Raw genomic sequence first — 26,953 nt, 5'->3', positions numbered from 1 at the left:
GTGCTCGTGACCTAATTACGCCCCCACTCCAACACAAATCCCATCTCCTAATACCATCACCATGGGGGCTGTTTCAACATAGGAATCGGGGATGGAGTAGGGAGAGACACATTCAGACCATAGCAGGGGCCGTGGACAAGGAGGCATCTACCTGTCTGTCTGTCTTAATGTTTTGCTCTTCCTTCCTTCCTTTCAGTTGTTGAGTCGTTGAAGAAACACTCTAAGGAGCTGGGATGGAAGGTGCCCTAGACAGACATGACTCCCCCTCCTCGTGCTCAGGTCTGACAGCAACAGCTCAACACAGTTGTCGGGAAGGAAGAAGGGGTCCTGCAGGAGCATACAGCGGGCACCCTAATCCCCAAATGGAGATTTAGAAGGTGTCTCAGATGATGTGGTGTTTAAACAGAAAGGCAAAGGCAGCAGAGGGGCAGTGTTCTCAGTAGAGGGAACAGATGTGCCGAAGCCAGAGCAGGGAGAGTCTGGTACAGAATGGAGGCCTACTGTGGGTGGTGAAGTCTGGCTGGAATGTGGTGCAGGGGCCAGGGTCAGGTGGGGTTTCTCGTGATGCTGGCAGGCCCTGTGGGCAGGAATTGACCTACCAGTGCTGGGGCCCTCAGAACATCAGGCTGAACCCACAGAGGGACTGTCTCGGAGGGTTGGATGCCTTAACTAAGAGGACCCCAGGCACCACCAACCAACTCCCTTCCCCACCCTTCCCCACTGTCTGGATGGCAGTCCAGACGCTCCCATCTAAAGGGCTCGGCGCCTGCCTGGTTTAAGAAGCAGACACAGTAGCAGAAGGGGTGGGGGACTCCCCAAAATGTGCATGAGTTGTCCCAACACCAGAAAGTGTGAGAATCAGGCTTGGATATTCAGAACATTTGGGCTTTCCTTTCCCAGATGGGAGTCCTTGAATGTTGCCATTTCTTCTTTAAGGTACATTAGAGGAATTGAACTCCCCTTATCACTTCCTTGCACCTGGAAGAATCTTAGATAGGAACAGTTGGATATTTTTGGACCTTGAGTGAATTTAAATTCCACATTTAGGCTCCACCACCCATGTTTGATTTCTAATTAGAATGTCACACTTACCTTATGAACACAAGGTGTTGTGCTGAAAACCTTCTGCAAGGGAGGTTGGGGATGTGTGGAAATAAATGTGGCCCATATGGAACAAGAATGATATTTCTGCAGGGGGATTTAGAGGTAATGATCTCTGATAAACAGAACCTTCAAAAGTATTCTTTAAAATCATTATATTTGACTTAATGTGCTTTGTTCACATTTAATAAGGTAGGCAGGGTACCTATTCTTGCTTTTAAGAAGGTACAAAATATGCAATTATAAATGGCAAAAAGGTACAAATGTATAAAAAGCCTGGCGATATTGCTGGTATTGGCTCAATGGTATAATATGACTTAGTCAGTGAGTGGTTTTGTCCTGGTAACTAGGAACACCCGATTGAACCTATGTGACTCAGGAGAAAGGACATGAATTTTGGGGTCCCTCCACTGAGGGTCATTGCACAGATGCCTCTGTGTTTTTTCCTTCTTACTTCCACCGGAGTTCAAGATGATATGCCATCACATGGGAGCTTTTTAAAAAGTAAATCAAAGAATGACATCCCTGCTGTATTACATTGGTTTTACTAAACATGCTTCTATTGACTCTGGTTGAAAAGAGATGAGGATTTTTTTCCCCTTTATTTTGATAAATAGAGATAGATAAAAAGCATCAACATCATATCTCTCAAGAAAAGCTGCAGAAGAGGATGGTCAATAAAAATGGATCTGACACTATGTTTGTAGGGGACGGAGTTAGAGAAGGCGAGTTTCAGAAAAAGAACAATACCGGCACTTTACGGGAACAGATCACCTTTAATGAGGCGAGAAGGGGCAGCGGTCAGATTAGTGAGCTGCTGCACTAACCCAAGAAAAGAGTAAGTCTATACAGGCATATATGTGGAAAGCCACTGTCTTAAGGGGGCCTGTTCTTCTCCAAGGTTGTTCAGAGTAGTTATCTCTTAAATGGCTGGGGCAAGGAATTCTGGAGATCAGCCAGAGGCTGGACCGGCTGGGAGCCTGGCAAATCAACCTTAATGTCCATTTTTTTTCCTTTGGGTGAGAGAGTTCTTTGTTTTGCATAAAATGGTGGGGAGGACCTGGAGGGAAGCTTAACTCCAGGCTATTTTGAGCCTTGTAACTTTCCTTCAATGCTAGTCTAGACTATTTAGCATCTTTTATTCCAGTGACTTAATGGCGAGATATTGCAACTGTATAGTTAACAACAAAGAAAAATGACTGGGAGCTGAAAGGGATGCCTGTGCTATCAATTTTTAGTCTTGTTGCATCTTCCTGTAAGCATGTAGAAGGAGAAAGATAGCTGGGATCTTGTTACCCCATGGCACAGACATATAGCTGTCCTTAGCCAGTGAGCCATTGGGAGGTTATTTGCCACCTCACATCATCCAGTGAGACTGTTCCGTGGACATGCCTCCTTGTGCCTCCTGGAGGATGCTGCTGCATGGCTCTGCCTCTGTGTGCATGGCTAGACAGACTTGCTTGTTAACTTTTCAGATCCAGGGAATGGAACTCCTCTGGGTTCTATGTGACAGAGAGGATGTCTCTGTCCCCATGGGCCCAACTTTTCACCCTCAGAGGGATGATGTCGGCAGCTGATGAGTTGACTGGCATGGCTGCCCATACCCACTCAGAGACACTATGTGCCATCCTTGAGCCCCTGTCCAAGACCTTGCCAGCCTGGACTGAAACCCATGCACAAGTGGAGCCGGACTAATGAGGTGAACAGAGGCCTTTACAGATGATGTTGTCAGTATGGTCAGCCAACCAAGCCACACGGGAGTATGCCTGTGGGAGGGTGGGAGGCAACACTATAGGCCAGGAGTCAGCAGGTCTGAGTTCCCTGCTCCTAACCTTGCAGCCAGCCATCCTCACTCCCTAGTATAAGTGACTCAGTTCTCTGTGTTGGGTCCAGTATTCCTGTCTGTCACATGTGCTGGCCTCAGACCTCCACTTAGCTCTTCATCCCTTGCCCTGTCCTCTGCAGTGATGGATCAGCCACCCATGACCCTCCTTCTCTGAAGTTCCATGTCTTCACCAAACAGCTCTTGGCCACTATAGTGGACATCACCGATGCCCTGCCCTTGATCCCAGTTCTCACTGTTTCCGACACAATGAAGGTGTCTCCTGCTGCTCTCTGCTTCTCCATGGGCCTTTCCCTGGCTGCCAGAGTGTGCTCCATTAGTGCTCAGGGAAGGCCAGAAGGGCTGAGGCATTAATGTCCCTAGGAGCAACCTTCTGCCAGTGGGAAATGAGAGTTGACGGGTTGGTAGCAGCTCTGCACCCTCAGGTGGGATCATGCTCTCCCTCCATCACCCATGCCCGTGGCAATAACCTGCTCATTCATATGCTCTGTGCTGGCTTCTGTCTCTTGTTAATTTCCCCAACCCCTACCAGTGCTTCCAGGGATCACCTCCCCAAAACTACTTGTACTCAGATCCTTGATTCATGGTCTGCTTCTGGGCAGCACACCGTGAAGGAACCAGTTACCCCAATGCATATCTGTGTGGCGCAGGCCCTGATTTTGGGAGTGTTTCTTTCCTTCTCATTGCCATCATCTGGAACAGGGCTGACCTTGTCACAGAGACAGAAGGTGCAGGCCAAAAGGGAGTTCACCTGTGCATACATCTAGCCATGAGGACACACACCTCCTCTCTGTAGTGCCGCGGTGGGCACAGCAGAGGTGCTGTGAAATGAGGAGTGATGCCTGAACCCCTGTCTTCAGGCCCAGCCTTGGCTGGATCTCCTCTGCAATCTCCACTGTCTTCTCCTTTCTTCTTCCAAGCTCTCAGAGGTTGTGTCTGTGAACCAGTCAACTGTCCTAATGCTGCCTTCCCCACCACTTGGAGAACCATTACAGTGCTTGGCACATCCATCTGGATCACCAGTGTCCTGCAAGTGATAAGCTGAGGCCAGCACTGGTGACTCCCTAGATGGAGCTGATGTCTCAGTTCAGCCAGGCATTGCCGTGAGCAGCTTGTCGACCAGGCAGGTGGAAGGGCTCAGTGCAGCCCCAGACCCTGGCGGCTGAGTGATTAGGGAGACACATGGGCCTGTGGAGCAGCCACCAGCAGACTTTGATCCTCTCCAGAAGCAAGTGCCTTGAAGTCCAAACCCCTCCCAAAATGGGCCTGGGGGATATCGTAAAAGCACCCTTGAGCTGCTGACAGCCACCAAGGTGGATGGAGCTTGTTTCTGTGACCCCAGCATACTCCCAAGGGTCCCTGCCCCTTTCCAACACTTAGGAGCTATTTAGTGAATGGAGGTGCCCCTGGTATCCAGAGCTTGTCCTATGCTACCCACCAGGCTGAACCCACCTCCCGCCAGGGCCAAGGCCTCACAGCAAACTTGTTCTTCCTTTCCTTCCTCCCACCCTATCTGTCCTGCTGCCCGAGAAGCTCTGCTCCCCAAGGACCATCCATCCTTGGAGTGACTGATCAAGTGGTTTTGCTTCTAACAGATAGATCAACATCTAACTCCTCCCAGAGGTCTGAGCCCTAATCCCTGTGATTAAGGGAGTGAATTCCTAATGAAAGAATGTCCACCACTGATGGTGCTGGACTGGGCTGTGGGTGGTGGTGGGCCAAGCACATGAATACCCTTGAGCTTGCCCCCTTCAGCAAGACCTGCCACATGGCATGGCCTGCCCTGCCCGTGTGCGCTCTGGCCTGCCACACCACTGGGCACAGACTGTCTTTGGCCAGTGGCGCCATCTCTGCGGTCATAGGTACCAGTGTTAGAGCTGAATCACCTCTCATCCTAGACCGTGTTTCAGAGAGGAGGAGGGTACAACTCCAAGAGGAAAGGGACTTTCCCTCGGTGGCCCGTGTGTCAGTACCTGAAGATTCCTGATGCAAGAGAGAGGGAGTGCTCTGTTTCCCCTAACTTGTAACTTCTGGTAACCCTAAGCTATTTATTTTTAGCCATGGAAAGGACAGTCCACTTCCCACCTGACATCAGGATGAAAATATTAAACCTGTGATATCAATTGTATGTCTCACCCAGAGCCCTGAAATAACTTGTACTGATTTACATTCTGTTCATCTTCTGCAACTGAGGTAGTTGATTTGCATGTGGTTTTTTCCCGCATAATGTCGTTCTCACGAGGTATGAGCCCCATTGTCAGGACAGTCAGGATAATGAATTTGCAGTTCTGCCTTCACTGGAAACTTTACTTAGTCAGACTCCCTCTGTGTTCCTCACTCATCCCATGTTTGTGACGCTATGAAGGCAAAGATTCTGCAGTTCCTCTATGTCTGCTTCTTTCCCCCACTGCCGTGTTGGTTTCTCAACATCATCTTAGTGACCTGTATGTGTATCCCTGACTGCAGGGGCTCCACAGATTCATTTCTGTTTATAACCTCTAATGTATTTCATTCCACCAATGCGATATATTCTCTTTCTGATCGATACTGCCTAACCCAAAAACATATCCTGGAAAAGGTTCTGAAATATATACACATACAAAAATTCTACTGGCATCCTGGAAGAAAAATCCGAACAACTCATGAGTTCTTGTCTGTAAATACTGAATGACAGAAAATTCTGGGGCAGTAGTTAGGGACTTTGGAGGACAAATGATGATCTAAGACTTTTGTTCCCTGCCTAAATGTTGTTTATGTGAGAAGGTAAGAGAAAGAATTCTTATATATGTAAGAGTTCAAAAGCATATAACATCTCCCTGCTTTTTTCATACCACACACCATTGATAAATGCATCAAAATAAATATCCAGAAAGAGAAATTGTGTCATAAAAAAATGGGCCATGAAATTCCAAATGAGTTAATTATAGAATTAAATGTATATAATCAGTGTAATATATAAAAACTCATTAATAATAAGAAAGAGAAAGAGGGAAGGAAAGGAAAGAGGGAAGGAGGAAGGGAAGAGAAGGAAGGAAAGGAAGAAGGAAAGAAAGAAAAAAGGAAAACTTGACCTGTGGAGCTGAAAAATGGAAAAATAATAATACAAAGAAAAGGACAAAGCAAGGAAACATTAGTCACAGAAATAATGGAAAAGTGATTTTAAAAGAATAGCTTCCCAATGAAAAGGCAGACTCCTAAATCAACTCAACTCCTACCATAACCTGACTGTATACAATTTACATTTAATGTTGGCTAATAAGTGTTCTCTCCTCAGGCTCTCATCTTAGAGATTGTCTTAGATGATCTTCCCTTCTGACTCCGTATTCTTAAGTCACCTCACCCGTGCTCAGAGTTTCAGGTGCCGCCACAGTGCTGTGACTCAACGTTATGGCTCTTACTCAGACCTCTGCTCAGATATCCAGGCCCTTAAGTCCAGCTTCCTACTTGGTACCCGCACTTCAGTATCTCACAGGCAACTCAAACTCCTAATGTTCATGCTGCCAAAACAAAAACAAAACACTTCTCAACCAGCATTCATACTCAGTAAATGATACCACCATCCATGCATTTACAGAAGCCAAAGATCTGGGAGCCTTCTCCATACCCCTTTCTCCCGTAACTATCCAATCCAGTCCCTCACCATATCTGTTCAGTTCTACATTCTACATGTGTCTCCATCCACTTCTTTCCATCTCCACTACAACTACTCTGACTCAAAGTACAGTTATTTCTTAACAAGATTCTCATAACCACATCCTAACCAATCTCCTATATCCCCCCTTCTTCTCCTGAAGCTATTTTTTACCCAGATATCAGGGTGACTTCAAGATGCAATTGGTAATTATGTCAGTGTTTAACAACCAGCTCTCCAGGGGTGAGAGCCCTGATAGGTAGCATTTGCCATTATCTGTGGTGTAAATACTAACACCTTGGGTGGTTATTTATTTGGCCACACCAGGTTTTAGTTGCATCACGTAGGATCGTTGATGTTCATTGTGGCGTGTGGGATCTTTTCGTTGTGGCATGCAAACACTTACTTGTGGCATGTGGGATCTAGTTCCCTGACCAGGGATTGAATTAGGGCCCCTGCATTGGGAGCATGGAGTCTTAGCCACTGGACCACCAGGGAAGTCCCCATGGGTAATTTCAAGTGACTGGTTCAGTGCTATCACTGAACACAGACGTGGAAAGAGATATGCCCAGTTCTCCTCTTGTGTGCACATGTCTGCAGCACCTCTCTGCCTGTAAATCCTCTACTTTAAACCTTTTAATGACTTTTCATTGCTTATAAAATGAATGCTCAGATCCTCAGCAGAATCTAAAAGGTGCTTCTTGATCATACCTCACTGACCTTTCCAGCCTCAACCCACACCATATTCTCCTGGTCCTCTGCACCTGGGCCCACTTTCTGGCAGCAAGCTCTTTCATGTCACACCATCACCATCTGTCTGGCATGCTTCCAGTGCCCCCACTCCATCTGGTTAATGAAACATCCTTTAGACCTGAGCCTAAATGTTTCTTCTTCAGGAAAGCCTTTCCTGAACTCTCCTCCAAGCTCAATGACATCATACCATTATAAACTTTTCTACCACTTAGTAGTTCATGCTGTCCTATACCATAAAATACAGTAACCAGAATTAGGCAAATTAAAATTTATTACCATTGTAAATTCACATATGCTTATATGTATATTTACTATGCATTTCAGTGGCTCAATGTCTAGCTTTCATACTTCAGTTTAATTTCTATGAAGGTGAGCTCCATATTCTATGATCATCATTGTATTCCTTAGTGCCTAACATTTGGCACGTTGGAAGTACTCAATACATTTTTTGATGAATGAGACAGTGAAAACATATACAATTAAAATCAGATGGCACAAGGAGGTTAAAGCAAGGAGAGTGGGAAAATATCTTTTAGTCAAAAACACGAAAGAAAGGAAAGGTAGCAATTTTATAGACAAAGTAGAATTCAAGGTAAAAGCATTCAGTGAGAAAAAAGGAGATTTTATTTTATGGTGATAAAATCTATAAAGAAGATGCAGTTGTCAAGGAGCTTCATGTACCAAATAACATCAACTGTTACTGTTAGAAGTAGAAGGAAAAACAAAAGCTGTGGTGTGAGGCTTTGACATACCAATAGAATTGAATATAAGGACCAGGAACAAACCTTAAAACACAGAACCTTGACATAAAGAAGGTATTTAGGTACTGTGAGAAAGGGTTATTTCCACATGTTGCTAGGACAACTAAGTAAGTGTTTGTTTTTAAAAATTGAATTTGCCTCATAATTCTAGTTAGATAAAATGGCTGTTCTAAAGCTTGTCCCAAAACAGTCTTACAGGATAGTAATAATCATAATAGGAAAAGAGAAACATTATGTTAAGCCAAGGTAAGCATATTTCTTTATTGCAGACTTTTCAAAATCTCTGTTGCTACTGTGAACTAGATAATTTCAAGACAGAACTTTACTGTTCCCAGAATTTCTTGACCACAGAACGTTTGATGAGACTGATGTTTCATGTTCTGCAGAAACCACTTGGGAAATGGTAGCTTAAGCACTAAACAAAATCATATTTGGTTGGCCAAAAAGTTCATTTGGGTTTTTATTTATAAAAAAAAAAAAACAAAAACAAAAACACCTGAACGAACTTTTTGGCCAACCCAATCAATTCAGTTCAGTCGCTCAGCCATGTCTGACTCTTTGCAACCCCATGGACTGTAGCACCCCAGGCTTCCCTGTCCATCACCAACTCCCAGAGCTTGTTCAAACTCATGTCCATCAAATGGGTGATGCCATCCTCTGTCGTCCCCTTCTCCTCCTGCCTTCAATCTTTCCCAGCATCAGGGTCTTTTCAAATGAGTCAGTTCTTCATATCAGGTGGCCAAAGTATTGCAGTTTCAGCTTCATCACCAGTCCTTCCAATGAATATTCAGGAATGATTTCCTTTAGGATTGACTGGTTGGATCTCCTTACAGTCTAAGGAACTCTCAAGAGTCTTCTCCAACACCACAGTTCAAAAGCATCAATACTTCAGCACTCAGCCTTCTTTATGGTCCAACTCTCACATCCATACATGACTACTGGAAAAACTGTAGCTTTGACTAGACAGACTTTTGTCAGCAAAGTAATGTCTCTGCTTTTTAATATGCTGTCTAGGTCCCTGATAGTCAGCTGGTAAAGAATCTGCCTGTAATGCAGGAGACCCTGGTTTGATCCCTGAATCAGGAAGATACCCTGGAGAAGGGATAGACCACCCACTCCAGTATTTTTGGGCTTCCCTTGTGGCTCAGCTGGTAAAGAATCCGCCTGCAATGTGGGAGACCTGCGTTGAGAAGATCCCCTGGAGAAGGGAAAGGCTACCCACTCCAGTATTCTGGCCAACCCAATAAAAGGCCTCAAATAAATATACACAGATGTTTATATGCCTTTATCCAGGTGACTAAGGCTTTCCTAAACCAAACAAGAAAGGAGGACACAATTAAGGAAGCAGTTGATATATTTGACGACATAAGGTCTTTAGGCTTTTAAATATCATAAAGCCAATGAAAAACTGAAGGGGGGAAAAGTAGTTGACATTAGGAATGACTTTACTATATAAAGAGTTTTTAGTAATCAATAAAAAGAAAGATTGCCATCAAAATAGCATAGTTGGTGAAGAGCAGGAATGGAAAGTACATATACACACACTCTCACGTTCACTTGCCTCCAGCAAATATGCATGATGGTTAAATATTAGAAAGATGCTTAACTTGTAATCAAAAAAGGCAAGTTAAAACAGCATAATATATTATTTTGGCTATTAAGTTGGCCACTTTTAATGATAAAATTCAATTCCAGTAAGGTAAAGTAAAGCAGGCACTATCATATACAGCCAGTGGGAATATGAAATGATACTACCTCTCTTGCTAGTAATTTGGCAATACCCATTCATCAAGTCTCTTTTTCAAAATGCGTTTGATTCGGTAATCCTGCTTCAGGCAATTTATCGCAAGGAAAAAAAGTTAGAGATTGCCTAAAGATTTATGTACAGGGATGTTTACTGTAGCCTTGTTTATAATAGCAGAAATATTGGAAGCAGCCCAAATGTCAAGCAGTGATTGGTTAAAGAAATTATGGTATGCCCTACATGATGAGATATTATGCAGTCATTAAAAAATATGACTTACAGAAATATTTACAAAAAGAACATTAAGTTGAAAAGCATGGTGTAAAACTATATCCAGAATCCAATTTTATAAAAATGCATATGTATGTTTATGTAACTGCAAAATACTAGGGTAAAGTATACTAAAATATTGAGTTATTCTCTCTGAAACACATTGCATTTATTTTATAACCATCCCACACACCTCCACATGTAATCCATCAACCAAGTCTTATCAACCTGACTGCCAAAGCATTTCGCAAGTCTTGTCGACTTCCTCGATCCCCAGCACTGTGCCCTGGTCAGAACCACCACCATCTTTCACCTTGACAAACACAGCAGCCTCTCACTGGTGTCCCTGCCTCCGCCTTTGCCCTGTTATAGGCCAATCTCCATGCAATAGCCAGAGTAATTTGTTTCTAATGTAAACTGAATCACATTACCTCCTGCTTAAAACCCTCCAGGGTTTTCCCATTGTACCTTGAGTAGGATCCCAAGCTCTTTCCTTTGCCAGGGCCTAGAGGCCCCCAGAGATCCCAGGCAGCCCATGTGACCTCATCTCAAGCTGCCCCCTTCTCCCACTCTGCTGAGGCCTCTCCCTCAGGGGAGCTAGCCTTGACCTGGCTCCAGTCTCCTTCTGCCTGGGATGTTTCCCTGTCCTTTCCCTGTAGTTGATTCCCTCCTGTAATGTCTCAGCTTACATGTGACCTGCTCTGAGATGCCTCCTGATCAAATCACTGTATTTTAATTCTCTGCATAGCTTTCATACCATCTTTTTTTTTTCTTTCGTGTCTATTTCTTTGTGTATTGTCTGCATTTCCCCCACTAGAATACAAACCCCATCACAGCTTGCTGTATTCATTTAGAACTTTGCCTTAGTAGACAATAAGTGCTAGCTGACTGCACAAACTAGTAAGTGAAACTAAAAATGTTTCATTAAAGCTGGAGAAGTTAAATCATGATAGACCACTTGGCCAACAATCTTCCAAAATAAAAATAAAAAATACTCTGGGTAATCTGCAGGTTGGAGGGAGTATCCCACCCTCATGTGGATGCCCTACTGCCAGAGTGCTGTAGGAAATCCCTCTCCTCATTAACCTCCCAGACCAGAAAATGACATTAATGTGGGTGGGCAGGTGGAATGGATTTGCAGTGTACCTCGCTTCACAAACAAATAACACTATTAGGCTTTTGTCGGTCTCTGGGGAACTCGCCAAGGTTTTGGTGAATTCCAATGAGCTCCAGTTTGAATCATACAAGATTTCACCTCTGGCTTTCAATTCACTGAGAGAGAGCAGCTTTGATATTTGTTTGCCTCGCAACGCTAGGAATTTCTCTTTCCCAACGTGATAGCCCGAGAAGTAAAGAACTTAGTGGATGTGAAGTAATTAGCCTCCAACTAATAAAAAAATAAATAAATAAAAAATAAAAAAAAAATCTGAAAAAATAAAAAAAATAATAAATAAATAAATAAAAATCATGAATTCTGGGGAAAAAAAAAAAAGAACTTAGTGGAGCCACCCTTTAAAGGGACAGGACCCAAGGAGCATTCTCTGCTCTTTGTAAGCCATTCCTTAGGACTGCTGTTGAGAACTGGGCCATGACCTCACATGGCAAGGCACTAGAGCATTTGTCATGTTGCTGTGGAATAAATTTGAATTAAGTGTGATCCGAGGCTGCTGTGTGGAGATGTTAATAGATCACTTAACTAGTAAGTGGGCTTAGCCACCCAGCACCTCTTGCCATAGAGGTTTCTACTCAGCATTGGCATATGAGATCTTTAAGAGACAGATTTCTGCCTATTTTGTTCCCTGCTGAACCCCTTGTGCCTAAAACATCACATGTGCCTCCTGGATACTTACTAATTAATGTCAAATGAGTTAGTAAATGAGTGATGGTATTTGCCCCCACTTACTGGGCACTTCCTATATGCCTTGCCTGGCTCAATTCGCTTAGCAACTTGAGCTTAATCCTCACACCATCCCCACGAGTGGGTTTTGCAGAGGAGAACTTGATGTTAGGTGCTACAAATCTCTCATGCAGCAAGTGTCTCTTAGAAAGTTAGGGTTAACTTCCTTTTTAGGATCCTGTCTAATCTTCGTATTGAATAGATAGTGTGGGAGAGGCAGGCGTGGTGGTGGTGGTGGTAATGGTAAGGAGAACCTTCCTCCACATGTTTAGAGAGGCATTGTGATGTACAGAAAAGCCACTGCCCAGGGAATTGTCATCTCTGGGTTCAAATTCCATTTTCTGTGCAAACCAGTATGAACTTGGACAAATCACAACCTCCCTGAGTCCCTGTTTCCTCGTATGTTAAAATACATATATACACATGTGGTATAAAATGAAACCAGTCTTGTCCAGTTCACACGGGCTATAGTGAGGCACCAGTGAGAGAACAGACATGACTGGATGCCTGTCAAGCCCTTTGCTCGTTGAGTCAACTCTTAACAAGGTAGATTCATCAGTGTTTGGCCCAGTTCATGGGGGTTTGGTATCAATTGTTGAGTACTTGGGGAAATTTTGCGTCTAAATGAATTATTCCACGTAAAATGTTTCTGGGTATCTTGCACATAGTAAGCACTCAGTAATACTAGTTTTACTATTGTGTTACTAGAAAAACCTCCAAAGACTCTTGTTAAGCTCTGAACACATTTTTGTCTATACCCAGGGGAGGCCAGTGAGTTTGACTTTGTGTGATACATTATTTATAGTGGTGTAACAAGTTACCCCCAAACTTAGCAACTTAAAAGCAACAACCTTTGTATTATATCTCATGACTGCGTGTGGAATCTGGCAAAGGTTCAGCTGGGTGACTCTTTTCTCTGCTTCAGTGGCAGTGTTAGGGCTACTAAGTGGTATCCAAAGGCTGGCTGGGCTATCGTTGAGGGTCCCAGCCCTTGTCACTTGCATGTCTGGCACTTTGGCAGGGTCAGCTGAACTCCTCTTCTCCTCCCATGTAGTTTTAGATCATTTCCATAAGTCTGTTCTGCAAGATAGTGAGAACCCTAAAGTGGTGGCCTGGGGCTCCAAGAGTGAGTGTTCCAAGACACTTCTGTGGAACACACAAGGCTTGTAAGCCTCAGAAGTCTGAGGTATGGCTGTCACGTTCTATTAGTCAAGTAAGTCGCTCGGGACAGACCAGATGCAGGAAGAGGGGAATTAAGAGTCTGCCTCTGAGAGGCATTGGAGACTTGTTGCCTTCTTTATCTACCACAGTGTAACTCATACCTCTCGGTAGTATCTGCCTGCAGTGGTGTGAGGGAGGAAGAAGAAGGCCACCCATGGGTTCGGTGGGCAACAGTGGGGTGATTCCCATTGTCTGCCTTTGGAGCCGGGGCATGAGTGCCCCGTATTTGCCATCTCTGACTTGGAACTTTCTCTCTCAGAATGTGTGCCCAGCTCCCTCTCTCTCTGTTACCCTATTTTCTTTCCAACAGCATATTATCCTGATTGTATTTAGCTATTGTCTACCATACAATAGATTCCATACATTTGTAGGTAATTTGATTGTTCACCTCCACTTTGCAGAAAGAGTGGGGCCTCAGATCTATGCTGGGGATTCGTTCCTTTATCAGGCGCCCCTTTTCTCTAAGCTTTGTCCTTGCTTTCTTGAACAAGCACTCTAAGGCCTCTGACCACTCTCTACAGCTTTACCAAGTCACAGTTAAGCAAGGCCAGCCAAGCCTCTCTATATCTAATTGTAGGTGTGTCCTTCAAGAAACAGTGAGAAACACAAATGATTGTGTTACTTCTAACTGTACCAAGTAGACTCATGTCAAAACAGAAATTAGAAATTTGTGGGAGAGAGGGAGAGCAGAAAGGAGGAGGCTTATTATTTTGGAAAGCTATATTCCACTCTTTTGTTCTGTAGAGTAAGATTTTGACATGATGAGTTTGGCTGAAACAACACACACGGTGAGCTAAGGCATGCCTGAGCAGTTATTCCTCCGCTTCTTTCGTGAGCTCATGAATGCATCTGTAACCAAACACATAAGGGCTCTGACTTGTCCATTGCTCTCCCAGGTCCTGCTGAGATGACAGTGATGAACTGGAGACTTCATATTCATTTCCATGGCAACAAGCATCACTATCCCAGGGCCACTCCCCGAAACCTTTGCAAATGCCGCTTTCCCATTAAGCCCAACCCCTGGGAGATAGTGAAGTGTTGGCAGAAGCAGCGAGACCCACCCCACAGGCACTGTTGCTGGAGCAAGACTGGGCTTCAGAGGAAGCCTGTCCAGCTCCCTGTGCCTAGGAACAGCAGGGGTAAAAAAGACAATTAACTCAATTGACTTTTCTCCAATTGTTTCTTGCTCTTGTGAAGTTTGCCCCTAGTGTGAAAAATCTTACTTTAAACTTACGTTCCACACCCAGGCAGCTCTACATCTAGAATTTGGAAATTGTCTGGATAAGGAAAAATTGCACCTCACATTTCCCAAATACTTTGTGCATCTTGGGGCCACCCAGTCTTTCTCAAGCACTAATTATGAGCATTTATTTACAGCTCATGTCTCAAATGCTGATGCTATGCAGTGTATGTCTGTGACCAGTGACCTGCCATTAATCAGTAATCAGAGATCTGAAAACAGGAGTATGTGAACTATGGTACAGGCCCAGTTAACCTGAAAAAAGAGGGGAGGGACCTTATGTTCTAACTGAGTTACATCTTGGTGTGGTGTGTGCTGGTGGATTCTGGGAGGTCACTGAGGGAGCATGACCACAGGCTGAGAGTCTATGCCTTGCAGGGAATGGGTCCTAAGCTTAACCTGCTTTGTCCTATTTCTAGCAGGCAACCTGGGGCATAGAGATACCCAAAAGACAGTGAACCCTGATGGCCTGACCTGTCTTGAAGCCTAGGAGACTCGAGATCCACACTCACAGGACAGGCCTAATTTTGATCAAGGCAGGTTCTGGAAGGAGAAAGAGCTTGAACTTAGCGTCCATCCTGGGCATCTTCTGTCAGCGTGACTGTGGTCACAGCTACCCTCTTTCTTCCCATTTCCCTGGATGGTGGTCTGAGCACAAGATCTGATCCCAAGCATAGACCCCTCGCCTTGCCAGTCTCCTTGCCTGCACCGTGGGAATACCAGAACCCCATCACGGGAGGTTGTTGTGAAGATGAAGAGAGGTCACACCCCCCACCCAGGGCAGCTACACAGTGAGTGTCCAGCCCATTGGTGCCTTCAGCATTGTCATCCTCACCACCATCTGAGTTGAGGGTTAAGGGCACAGCTTCTCATGTTAGTGACTATATGGGGTATGGGCTTCCTGAGAGCAGATCTCCACTGTCATAGGGTTCCAAGGGATAAACCAATTTAACTACAGCAAGAGCCCTGATCAGGCCACTTCAGAGACCAGATTTCTTTAAAAAAAAAAAAAACTTTTAATTTTGAATTGGGGTATAGACAATTGGGGCTTCCCAGTGACTCAGCAGTAAGGAATCTGCCTGCAATGCAGGAGACATGAGTTCAATCCCTGAGTCAGGAAGATCCCCTGGAGGAGGACATGGCAACCCACTCCAGTATTCTTGCCTGGAGAATTCCATGGACAGAGGAGCCTTGTGGGCTATGGTCCATGGGGTCACAAAGAGTCGGACACGACTAAAGCGACTGAGCATGCACGCACACGTAGCCAGTTAACAATGTTGTGATGGTTTCAAGTGAACAGTGAAGGGACTCAGCCATACATACACATGCATCCATTCGGCCCAGACTACCCTCCCATCCAGACTACCACATAACATTGATCAGAGTCCCCTGAGTTATACAGGAGGACCTTGTTGTTTATCCTTTTTAAATATAGTAGTGGGTATAGGCAAGCTTAAGTTCATTCTGTGTGAGTCTCTATAAGTTTATTTGTATTTCTTTTTAGATTCCACATATAAGGGATATAGTACGATAATTTTCCTTCTCTGTCTGACTTACTTCACTCAGTATGGCAATCTCTAAGTCCATCCATGTTGCTTCAAATGGCATCTTTTCATTCTTTTTAATGGCTGGGTAATATTCCATTGTGTAAATGTACCACATCTTCTTTATCCGTTCCTCTGTTGGTGGACATTTAGGTTGCTTCCATGTCTTGGCTATTGGAAAGGGTGCTGCAGTGAACACTGGGATGCATGTATCCTTTCAGATCATGTTTTTCTCTGGATACATGCCCAGGAGTGGGATTGCAGGTCCAGAGACCAGATTTCTCTGTGGAATCTTAGTGTTTGGTTTCCTTCCACTTGTGGTATCCTTAGGGGCCCAGCTCTAAGCCAAGAAAGGGAAAATTAAACTCCCTGCCTGTGGACAAGGAGACACTTACTTTTTTCTTAAAAAAAAAAAAAAAAAAATGCTTTTAAAGAGTCACATTAAGGTTAATGGCCAAATAGAAAGGCACATCCTGAGTTGGAATGCCCACGTGTGCTTGCAGTGGCGGGCCGGGCTGGTCTGCTGCGTGTGAAGATGGCATCCCTGCCTGTAGCACACTGGCTCCTGGGCGGTCGCTTCCCGTTCACCCAGGGTAGCCCCATGCTCAGGGCTCTGGGAGGCTGCCAGGTAGAGCACCTGCACAGTGTCCCCCACTCACATGTCTCTCATGGGAGGAAAGTCTGGGCTTCACTGTGGACCACGGGAACTCAGAATGGGCCTGCTCCAGCCCTCCCCTCCACCCCCGCCTGCTGTCCTTCCTGTTTTGATGGCTGTGGGCAGGGCGTGCCCTCACGTCCCTCCAGAGACCCCCATGGCTCCAGTCAGAGGCAGCAGCAGGGTGAAGTCAGCCAGGTGCCGGTCCAAAGACAGGGAGCCCTGGGTCACAGCCCAGGTGGTGCAGCAGGCCTATGTCCTGCCCTGACACGTGTGACAGGTTACATCATTTGTCTTGTGTACCCAAATACAGAAGACCAGCAGGCCTGCCTGGGTCCACACGCTGGTGCAGTCCCTTATACATACACAACAGGCTTTCAGAGCACACGTATGTGAGAATGAGATCTTTATCAGGATAAATTTAAATCCACTCAAAATTCATTATCTTGAAAGTAACTCGTTCCCAATTTGGCACACCTCAGGCATTATTATCCACACATTACTTGCGACCTCACAACTAACGGAAGTTGGCATCTGGTTTTAGAGGGTGAGTCTTCTCCCATTAGGGGCTTCAGCAGAGTCCTTGAAATAACCACCCCCGACCCCAGCTTACTCTCTCTTACCCTCTGGGCACCCCTGACTTTCCAGAAAGATCCGTAATAGAAAGCAAATGTCCTGTGCACCTGCCCTAGAGACCCAGGTGCCCACACTTCTCTGGTGCATGAGGTGAAGCCCCTGAGCAGGTGTGTTGCCCACAACACAGGCAGGGCTGCTGCCCGGGTCAAAGCCTCTTATGTCCCCACTGCACGAGCTGGAGCCCTGCGGGGCCTCTCAGTGTGTGGTCCACAGCTTTGCAACCTAACTTAGCAGGGCGCTTATTAAAAAGACACACTCCTAGGATCTGCATCCCCTGCACACTCCTGGAACTCCTGCATCAGAATCTCTGCACGTGGAGTCCAGGAATCTGCATTTTTTACCCTGGACACCTCCCCACCCCCACCCCCAGTTACATGTACTCCTAGCAGGAAGCACTGGTGAGGAGCACTCCTAGATAGCACTTTCCTCACACCCTCCCACCAGGAGGAGTCCAGTGTCTCGGGGCTTGGGGAGCCCTAGAGATGGTGGCCACCGTGCTGTGGGGAAAAGCAAGCCCCTGAGATGGAGAGTCACAGCTCCTCAGCTGGGAGGGGCTCTGTCGTCCTCTCAGGCTTCTGGATTCTTTCCTTTTTTGTTGTGGTTTTTTTTTTTTGCTATGCTGCGTCTTTATTGCAGTGTATAGGTTTAGTTGCCCCATGGTGTATAGGTTCTTAGTTCCCTGACCGGGGATCGAACCTGCATCCCCTGCATTGGAAGGCAGATTCTTAACTACTGGACCACCAGGGAAGTCCCAGATCATTCCTTTAGTATAGAGTTTGGCTGAAGAAACTGATGGAACAACGAGCGCTTCCAAGTCCTGAGAACCTTCTAAGTTGGGTACTGTGCCTAAGTCCTCTCTTACCCTTTGGCAAGGTACTGGTTGTTATCTCTGCTCTATAGCTGTAGAAACTGAGGCTCAGAGAGGTTGTGTGACTGGCCCAAGACCACACAGCTGGTGAAAGCAGAAGAAGGCTGTAACTCGGGGCTGGCTGGCTCTCTTCTGGTGACCCTGCCAGTATCTTCTGGTGAAGATGATGTAGGTCAGCCTGCAAGACGGAACACTGGGTTATTTTCTGATTCAGTAAAACCAAACTTCCCCTGAGCCTTTGAGCTTAGAGGTCCAAGGCTGAGCATGTGACAAGGTGTCTTGAGACTAAGGTGGTTTTAGGACCTCAAACGTCGGCGTGCTCCTTCCCAAACCTGTGCTGACTCTGAAAGGAAGAAATACTTTCCTGGGGTTTGGGTTCTTGCCTTGCGGAGGCAATGCTGTTTGCTAAACTGAAGAAGGGACTTGGAGGTTCTAACCATGTGTCATTACAGCAGGGATTGGTGGGAGGGTGGATGCTCATCGATGATTCCTCCCCCAGCCCCACCTCTGCCACCCCTTCTGCCATCATTTCCTCTGCTCTGCAGCTGCCCACTGTCCAGTTCATCAGGAGGCACAGAGCTGTATAGATCACCCCCCAGTGATGCAGTTCAGCCTCCTCTGCCGTTAATTGGCCATGGGAGCTGTGTTATGAGTAATCAGAATTGTTACTCTCTCCCCTAATGACCTCTGTCAGGAGACCACCTTCGGGACGTTCTCCAATTAGGGGGCTTCCAGGCCGGCAGGGCAGCAGGGCCTGTCTGCCCAGAGCCCCCATGCAGTGACAGTGGCTCATTATACTGGAGCCCCAAATCCACTGGCCCTGCCGGTCGGCCCAGCCCTGCAGAGGGATGAGAGGCAGGTCTCCTCCTCACATCCTCAGGCTCCCAGATGCTCTGCACTCCCTCCCTTGGTGGGGAAGACCCTCCTATGGTCAGCATAAAGGGCCACACTCACTAGACCCTTAGCACATTCTCTATTTGAAGAATTTTTTATTTGGGAGGGATGGTTTCTTTAGAGATCAAAGGCCTGTTCCCGGAGATGGTGGCCCAATCAGGACAGATGAGAGCTACGAGGGAAGTCACAAACAGTCCAGTCCCATCTGCCCCCAGAGAGAAGAGGAGGGGGCCGAGGCCAGGGAGAGGAGGGTCTTATCTTGTGGGTTCCACAACCTGGACAGCAGGACCCACGTGGTCCTGCTTCCCTTCCCCTGATCCCAGCTTCAAACACAGACTCTCTTTTCCACATCTCTTTCCTCCCATTGAGGCCTGGTTGTGGGCCAGGAGGAGGCCTCTGCCCACACCAATAGGCTATGCAGACATCAGTGAGACAGTCATGGTCCTGTAACTCTGTGTTCAGGACAGTCTCCTCCAGAGCCTTCGTATACATCAGAATTAAAGTGCCCCCAATGGGCAAACAGCACTGTGAGTTCTTGGCTTGGCAAGTAGAGGACACCTTTGTTCAAAGACAATAGTGTCCCTTCATCCAGATAAGTTCAATCTGATGCCAGGAAACATAGACCATGAACTAGATTTCATCCCTCACTGGATACTGTGTGGTGAATAAACTGCTCTGCTGTATATAGTAGCCATGAGCTTTGAAGACAGGGTCCAAGTCTTTCCTGTTCTCTGTTGTATTCCCAGGATATAATGCCTACCCCATAGTAGGAACACAAGATTATTCAGTAAGTGAATGAATGACTGCTTTAACTTTTTAAAATATTTATTGTTATTTTTTTAATTTATTTGACTGTGCTGGGTCTTAGTTGTGGCATGTGAACTCTTAGTCATGGGATCTAGTTCCATGACCAGGGATTGAACCCTGGTCTCCTGCTTTGGGAACATGGAGTCTTAGCCACTGGACCACCATTCAGTCCCTGAATGTTTTAACTTAAAGTTAAAACTTACACTTTCAGAGAGGAGCCCAGAAGCACTATCCCAAGAAATGAATCTCCAACAGTGGAGATTCAGAAGTCATGAGTGTCTTAGAAGGTCAGCTGGGCCTTAAATCTTCCCTCACAGGAGCCTGCTAATTACTTTGTCACATTTTCTGCTGAACCATCTAAATGCACATTCAAAATAGTTTTCCCTTCTGTCTCTTTCTTAATGTCTCAGCACAGCCCCTGCTGTGGACAGTTGTTAAGCCTCAGGCCTGGCAGTCTAACAGCTTTGCCACCTGGGAAGGGCCTTGTCTTGTGTGTTTTACTTTGTGTCAAGATGCTTTTGCTTTGAGTCTCCTGCTACAGGGCAGTTGAGACAGACTATCTGAATAACTGGAGAACAGCTTCTGGGACAAATCTTAGGCATAAGCGAAAACTCATGTTTTTTTTTTTGTTGTTGTCACGAATGAAATTTTAACGTTAAAAAGATGCACAAACTAATACCTTTGTAGTAAAGCGTTTTTACAATTTGGTACCACCTTCACCCATGAAGAAAATCTATATCAAGCACTTTTACTGTCTGGCACATAGTAAATGCTCAATAAATGGGAGCCCACCAATCTTTTTCTATCAATGTTCACTTGAAATAGGTTAATCCACAGGCTAAAATTTCAGCACAATCTGATACAGATGAGAAATTTCATGCAAAGGATGTTTTGATTTGTTTTCATAGGTTTCCTTTCAATGGAATGTCTTTTTATTGGGAAGGGAGAAAGATCTAGCATTTTTCAGGTACCGGCTGGGGGTTATGCCAGGTGTTTAATGTTCGTTTGTTGTATTCTTCTCTGCTGACCTCAGAGGAAGGTTTGCTCTCCCATTTTCCAGAAGAGGAGCTCAGGATTGTTGAACTCCAAAGCCTGTATGCTTTCCCTTCTCTCATCTTTAGAAGTGAGCCCAGAAATGGGAACTATCTGTAGTGAAGTCAGCCAAAATGGCCCGTGTGACCACATGATCGGGTCACTGTCAACTTTCCCGCCCCAGCCAGCCTTTTAGAGGACACTGTCATCTAACCTGTCAGTATTTCAGCATCACCAACAGAAAGGTAGTGTGGGCCAGCAAACCAAGGTGCCCGGACCACCTCAACATCAAAACTGAGTGGCTGCAAACTCGGAACTCTTCACAACATGCTATTTCCTTGTCTCTAATGTGTTGAATCAAAATATCTCCCTATTCCCCATCTCCAAAACATTTCCATCGGGTTGTACATTTCTCAAATTTTCCATGAACTGCCCGTGTTGTCAGCTGGTCCCAGGAGGTTTTCATCATTCTGATATAATTATTTCATAAGATTTCCTGATATAGCCTCCTGCACTGCCCACAGATCTCCACTAGTAACCAGTGAATGGAGTCTCTCCGCACTGACTTTCTGAACTGCTAGAAAGTTCAGGCGTGCTGTCTACCCGGGACCCACAGGCTGCCCAGGTCCTGGTGGTCCCAGAAACCCAGGGTACAGGGGCTCCCTCTAGTGGTATCACACAGAATGCCCTTTCTCTTGTGCAGAAGGTCCTAGTTTCACAAAGGCAGGTGTGGCCATTTATCTGAGAGCACCCCCTTGTCTTGGAGCAGAGGTGACATGGGGGTGGGTTTGTTGTTCAGTTGCCAAGTCGCGTCTGACTCTTTGTGACTCCATGGACTGTAGCACGCCAGGCTCCCCTGTTCCTCGCCAGCTTACCCCCTGGAACTGCAGCACCGTCCCCCACCGCCCCTCTTCGGCTCAGAACTTGGGCCGTGTACATGGAAGGGCTTTAGTCCTGGGCTGTGGACACAGCCTTCATGGACCTAACCTGTGTTCTTGTGTATTAAAAGGCTCATACTAAGTCATTTCCATCTTCCTCCTGCCCTATGCAGGTCCCCTGACCTCTGTGGTGAGTCGTTTAGGGGACTCAGAGGGGAAGAAAATGGTCCCACCACCGGTCCCCTCCCTCGCCTCCCCACAGTCATCCCACTGCTACTCACCCTCCCTCCCCTTCACCACTGTCACTGTCCCCACCCACTCTGTGACCCCATCCAGGCCCCATTCAGAGCCTCCTCCACCTCTTGGTCTCCCCACTGTCACTACCCGCTTTCCGGCACACAGCTGACTGGAAGCTCCTATCTGCATGTGACAAGGCCTTATTTCCCCCTGTCGCTGCAGTCGGGCAGCACCCTTTGCCTTTGAGGACAGGGAACAGACTTGTGGAGCATCTCTCAGCGGGGAGCCCTATGTGCAGCCCCGCAGTAGGGGCATCAGGGTATGTGAGGTAGCAAGGCTCGGGCCTCCCCCTGGGAGGAACATGCATGGGCTCCAGCTCCTAAAATGCAGACGGGACAGCTGAGTGCCTCCTGAATGGGTGACAGCTAAAGTTTCCACCGATGTAAGTGAATGCATGTTTGGTGCCCTCTCCATCAAGGTGAGCAGTGCTGAATGGTCAAACAGGAGCTGGAAACACTGGCCAGGAAACAGCTTACTCTGTGCAGTCTGAGGACAAAGCCAGCGCACCAGCTCCACATGCTGTGATGGCAACACCAGGGGATCTTCTCTTTCTTCTTTATGGTCCCCATACAGAAACCATGTATAGGGAACTCAACTGGAGGCGCGCAGCTCCGGTCTGTTTCCTGTTCATCTGGCCTCAGGCTCTCAGAACACGGCACTAGGAGCCTCGGTCATCAGAACATTAACCCAGTCCCAGGATCTTGGATCTTGTTTCTAATCTGGAACAACTTGTAAAGGAAAAACAAGTTTGGCAAGAGTTTCCCCTAAGGTAGCCTTAATAACCTAATTAAACATGTAGTTTTCGAATTAAATAAATTTCCTACCCCAGAAGTGGAATTGTTAAGTTTCACAAATTTCCACACTTGATAGTTGTCTAAGAATAATTTTTTTTCAGACTAGCCCTCTTTTCTTCTTTGTCCGCACTCTTCCCCTGGGTGATGTCATCTAGTCCCATGATTTTAAAATCTTGCAGTTCTCTCTCTCTCCAGTTCACACTTGTTTCCTGAACTCCAGGCCCGCAAAGCCAACTGTTCCCTTGCTTTTCTGTGCTTGGACACTTAATAGACACCTCAATCTTAGTGTAGTTGGAACAAATCTCATGATTTTATGACCAAACTTGATCACCCCTCCTTCTCCCCACCTCAGTGAAGAGCAAGCAGCCTTCACCTGGTTATTCAGGAATGAACCTTGACCCTCTCTTTCACTCACAGCATCATCTGCTGTATCAGCAAGCCCTGCCTGAAACAGCACAGGAATCCCTCCACTCTCCCCCCGCCCACCCCGCGCAGCACCCCCACCCCCCGCCTCCCCAAGTCTGGGCCCCAGCATCTCTTGCTCTGGCAACCCCAGCAGCCTCCTAAGGCAATCTATCTGCTTCTCCTTTGGCTGCTGTTTCAGCCATCCTTCCTCCCACCATGCCACCTGAAGCCAGAATCCATTTTAAAAGCATAAATCATATCAAATTATTCTCCTGCCCAGAATCCCCCAGCGGCTTGCCATCACACTTGGGCTGCAGTCAGGGCTCTGCGCACGGCCCTGCTGGCTCTGGGTCACCTCCTTTCCTCACCTCTTCAGCCACTCTCCTCCCCTCTGCATCACCCCAGACACTCTTCTTGCTCCTCGAAAACACCACTATCTGTTCCCACCACAGGGACTCGGCCATTGCTCTGTCCTCAGATCCTCTCTGATTCTTTGCTCACTTCATAGAAGTCATGAAAGGCCATCTTCTCCAAGAGGCCTTCCCTGACCACCTTATCCAAATAGTTCTTCACCCCTGCCCTCCTCGTCCACTTTCCCTGATGTCATTTTCTTCATGGCACTTACCACTTCTGTCTGTCTCCTCCACTTGAATTTCAGTTCCCTGAGGGCACGGATTTTGTCTGTTTTGGTTACTGCTTTATCTGCAGTACATAGACTAGAGCCTATTATGCAGTAGGAGATAAAGTATTAGGATGAATGAATGAATGGGCAACAATAACGCCCAGCCCAGCTTGCTTCTATGTCCTATGAGCTTTCATACAGGGTAAGATAGTCTCGCTTGTGATTCTCCCAAAAGCACCATTTAGGAATTGTTTCCCAGAGCCACATGACTGGTGTCACCCAGAGCCACGTCCAGGGTCTCCCAGAGTCAGGGTCATGACAATCTTGGAGAACACACCACAAGGGAGTTCACCAGACGGAAACGAGGCCTCCTACAGCACTCTGTAAGCCTCAAACGAGGCTTCCTACAGCCTAGCCTGGGATCATGCAAGAGGTGAAGTGCAGAGAGCAGGCAGGGAGTCCAGCACTGACCACGAAGCCAGTCCTAGCTGCAGTCCCAGAAAGGTGAGCCAGCCAGGGCTGCTGTGTGACCCTCTCTGGCTTCAGAAGCACCTCTGGAAGCAGACACAACTCGCGATCTCTGCCAGACTCCAGCAGACTCCCTGTTCCTGCAGCACTGTTTGAGATCATCCCATTCCACCAGGGAGTTTGCCCAGGAGTCATGCGTGCTTAGTCACTCAATCAGAGTCTGAAGCAACTGAGCACACATGCCCTGTCTCAGGGCCCCACCATCCCCCCGGAAGCTAGACCAGAGTCCTTCCACCCAGCCAGTACAAGTGGTAAGCCCTGCAATTGCTGAGTGAGATTTGGGAGCAATAGTAAAGATTTCTTCACTTTCTGTTTGTGATCATTTAATCTTAAGCATTGTCTTGAAAAAAGTAAAACCTGAATGTGGATTTTTTTAAAATTGAAGTATAATTTGCATGCAATGAAATACATAGGTCTTTCTTAATAATTTGTAACAAACATATATGCCATTACTCAAATCAAAACTCTAACCATTTCTATCACCCTAGCAAGTGATCTCATGTTTCTTCCGCCCTGTGCTTTCTCTCCTCTCCTGAAACTCAAATTACATGTATGTTCAGTTCAGTTCAGTCGCTCAGTCGTGTCCGACTCTCTGTGACCCCATGAACCGCAGCACGCCAGGCCTCCCTGTCTATCACCAACTCCCGGAGTCCACCCAAACACATGTCCATTGAGTCAGTGATGCCATCCAACCATCTCATCCTCTGTTGTCCCCTTCTCCTCCTGCCCTCAATCTTTCCCAGCATCAGGGTCTATTCAAATGAGTCAGCTCTTCGCATCAGGTGGCCCAAGTTTTGGAGTTTCAGCTTCAACATCAGTCCTACCAATGAACACCCAGGACTGATCTCCTTTAGGATGGAATGGTTGGATCTCCTTGCAGTCCAAGGGACTCTCAAGAGTCTTCTCCAATACCACAGTTCAAAAGCATCAATTCTTCTGCACTCAGCTTTCTTTATAGTCCAACTCTCACATCCATACATGACCACTGGAAAAACCATAGCCTTGACTAGACGGACCTTTGTTGGCAAAGTAATGTCTCTGCTTTTTAATATGCTGTCTAGGTAGGTCATAACTTTCCTTCCAAGGAGTAAGCGTCTTTTAATTTCATGGCTGCAATCACCATCTGCAGTGATTTTGGAGCCCAAAAAAATAAAGTCTGACACTGTTTTCACTGTCTCCCCATCTATTTCCCTTGAAGTGATGGGACCAGATGCCATGATCTTAGTTTTCTGAATGTTGAGCTTTAAGTCAACTTTTTCACTCTCCTTTTTCACTTTCATCAAGAGGCTCTTTAGTTCTTCTTCACTTTCTGCCATAAGGGTGGTGTCATCTGCATATCTGAGGTTATTGATATTTCTCCAAGCAATCTTGATTCCAGCTTGTGCTTCTTCCAGCCCAGCGTTTCTCTTGATGTACTCTGCATATAAGATAAATAATCAGGGTGACAATATACAGCCTTGATGTACTCCTTTTCCTATTTGGAACCAGTCTGTTGTTCCATGTCCAGTTCTAACTGTTGCTTCCTGACCTGCATATAGGTTTCTCAAGAGGCAGGTCAAGTGATCTGGTATTCCCATCTCTTTCAGAATTTTCCACAGTTTATTGTGATCCACACAGTCAGAGGCTTTGGCATAGTCAATAACACATGTATGTTAGTCCTATTCAGATACTCTCCTAGCTCTCTGGTGATCTGTTCAATTTTTTTTTTTTACTGTATTTCTTCTCTGTGCTTCAGTCCTTTTTATTATTGACTTATCTTGGAATTTGTTGATCTCATTACCTGCTCTGTCTAATCAGCTTATTCTTATTTAAGTCCAGTTAATAAATTTAATATATTGTATATTCAGTTCTATTAAAGGCTTGCTCTTATATATTCCTTTATTACTATCACATGATTGTAAAAATAAGGTATGAATTTCAGTCCTTCTGAGGTTTTTTTGTTGTTATAATAGGAGTAGCAATCTTTTGGAAATTTCTGTGACTTATATAGAGGTATACTTCTGTGTGAAATTTTAGATGCCTGTTTTTTTTTAAATATCTTCCATATTATTGGAAAATTGTAAGAACAGTACAAAGAACTCCAAAATATACTTCACAGAGGACCTCATTGAAGTTTCATCCGCACAATGTCCTTTATAGTAAGAGAAGTCACATCGAACCACCCATTACATTTAGTTGTCATCTATCCTCAACCTGCTTCAATGCAGAACAGTTCTTAAATCCTTTCTTGGCCTTCATATCCTTAACATTTTCTAAGATTATAGGCCAGTCATTTTAATAATGTCTCTCAATTTGGGTTCATCTCCTGTTTCTTTGTGACTACACTGAAGTTGTGAATTTTGGGCAAGAATAAAACTAAAATTATGATGAGCTCTGCTCCTGCATCCCATCAATTAAGAATTGATGGCAACCTGTCCTATCACTGGTAATGTTAACTTTGATCACTTGAATAAGATGATACCCACCAGCTTTCTCCACTGTGAAGTTGCTCTGTTTTCCTTTAAAACTAATAAATGTTTTCTGATGAGATAT

The 26,953-nt window shown here is 45.8% G+C and overlaps 1 protein-coding gene across 1 annotated transcript in view; it reads left to right on the top strand.

Moving 5' to 3' along the window:
- The window catches only part of FSTL4 (follistatin like 4), a 414,616-nt gene that overhangs the window by 148,971 nt on the left and 238,692 nt on the right, over window positions 1–26,953 (top strand). The window lies entirely within an intron of this gene.

This window comes from Dama dama, chromosome 9 (genome assembly GCF_033118175.1).
Source record: "Dama dama isolate Ldn47 chromosome 9, ASM3311817v1, whole genome shotgun sequence".
NCBI lineage: Eukaryota > Metazoa > Chordata > Mammalia > Artiodactyla > Cervidae > Dama > Dama dama.
The sequence above is the reverse complement of the archived record's forward strand: the minus strand, read 5'-3'. Positions and strand labels throughout refer to the sequence as shown.